This window comes from Canis lupus, chromosome X (assembly GCF_011100685.1).
Source record: "Canis lupus familiaris isolate Mischka breed German Shepherd chromosome X, alternate assembly UU_Cfam_GSD_1.0, whole genome shotgun sequence".
Taxonomy (NCBI): domain Eukaryota; kingdom Metazoa; phylum Chordata; class Mammalia; order Carnivora; family Canidae; genus Canis; species Canis lupus.
The window spans coordinates 65,326,916-65,329,053 of NC_049260.1; positions in this window are offsets into that span (position 1 = coordinate 65,326,916).

The window sequence follows — 2,138 nt, forward strand, 5'->3', positions numbered from 1 at the left end:
CTTTGGGGTAAATCCCCAACAGTGCAATTGCTGGATCGTAAGGCAGATCTATTTTTAACTCTTTGAGGAACCTCCACACAGTTTTCCAGAGTGGCTGCACCATTTCACATTCCCACCAAAAGTGTAAGAGGGTTCCCTTTTCTGCACATCCTCTCCAACATTTGTGGTTTCCTGCCTTGTTAACTTTCCCCATTCTCACTGGTGTGAGGTGGTATCTCATTGTGGTTTTGATTTGTATTTCCCTGATGGCAAGTGATGCAGAGCATTTTCTCATGTACCTGTTGGCCATGTCTATGTCTTCCTCTGTGAGATTCCTCTTCATGTCTTTTGCCCAACTCATGGTTGGATTGTTTGTTTCTTTGGTGTTGAGTTTAAGAAGCTCTTTATAGATCTTGGAAACTAGCCCTTTATCTGATAGGTCATTTGCAAATGTCTTCTCCCATTCTGTAGGTTGTCTTTTAGTTTTGTTGACTGTATGCTTTGCTGTGCAAAAGCTTCTTATCTTGATGAAGTCCCAATAGTTCATTTTTGCTTTTGTTTCTTTTGCCTTCGTGGATGTATCTTGCAAGAAGTTACTGTGGCCGAGTTCAAAAAGGGTGTTGCCTGTGTTCTCCTCTAGGATTTTGATGGAATCTTGTCTTACATTTAGATCTTTCACGCATTTTGAGTTTATCTTTGTGTATGGTGAAAGAGAGTGGTCTAGTTTCATTCTTCTGCATGTGGATGTCCAATTTTCACAGTACCATTTATTGAAGAGACTGTCTTTCTTCCAGTGGATAGTCTTTCCTCCTAAATCGAATATTAGTTGACCATAAAGTTGAGGGTCCACTTCTGGGTTCTGTATTCTGTTCTATTGATCTATGTGTCTGTTTTTGTGCCAGTACCACACTGTCTTGATGACCACAGCTTTGTAGTACAACCTGAAATCTGCCATTGTGATGCCCCCCAGCTATGGTTTTATTTTTTATTTTTTTATTATTATTTTTTTATAAATTTTTTTATGATAGTCACAGAGAGAGAGAGAGAGAGAGAGAGAGAGAGGCAGAGACACAGGCAGAGGGAGAAGCAGGCTCCATGCACCGGGAGCCTGACGTGGGATTCGATCCCGGGTCTCCAGGATCGCGCCCTGGGCCAAAGGCAGGCGCTAAACCGCTGTGCCACCCAGTGATCCCTGGTTTTCTTTTTTAAAATTCCCCTGGCTATTCGAAGTCTTTTCTGATTCCACACAAATCTTAAAATAATTTGTTCTAACTTTCTGAAGAAAGTCCATGGTATTTTGATAGGGATTGCATTAAAGGTGAAAATTGCCCTGGGTAACATTGACATCTTCACAATATTAATTCTGCCAATCCATGAGCATGGAATATTTTTCCAGGTCTTTGTGTCTTCCTCAATTTCTTTAAGAAGTGTTCTATACTTTTTAGGGTAGAGATCCTTTACCTCTTTGGTTAGGTTTATTCCTAGGTATCTTATGCTTCTTGGTGCAGTTGTCAATGGGATTGACTCCATTTCTCTTTCTTCAGGGTCATTGTTAGTGTATAGCAATGCCCCTGACTTCTGGGCATTGATTTTGTATCCTGCCTCGCTGTCAAATTGCTGTATGAGTTCTAGCAATCTTGGGGTGGAAGCTTTTGGGTTTTCTACGTAGAGTATCATGTCATCAGTGAAGAGGGAGAGTTTGACTTCTTCTTTGCCCATTTGAATGCCTTTAATGTCTTTTTGTTGTCTGATTGCTGAGGCTAGGACTTCCAGTACTATGTTGAATAGCAGTGGTGAGAATGGACATCCCTGTATTGTTCCTGATCTTAGGGGAAAGGCTCCCAGTGCTTCTCCATTGAGAATGATATTTGCTGTGGGCTTTTCGTAGATGGCTTTTCAGATGTTGAGGAATGTTCCCTCTATCCCTACACTCCGAAGAGTTTTGATCAGGAATGGATGCTGTATTTTGTCAAATGCTTTCTCTGCATCTAATGAGAGGATCATATGGTTCTTGGTTTTTCTCTTGCTGATATGATGAATCACATTGATTGTTTTACGAGTGTTGAACCAGCCTTGTGTCCCAGGAATAAATCCCACTTGGTCATGGTGAATAATTTTCTTAATGTATTGTTGGATCCTATTGGCTAGTATCTTGTCGA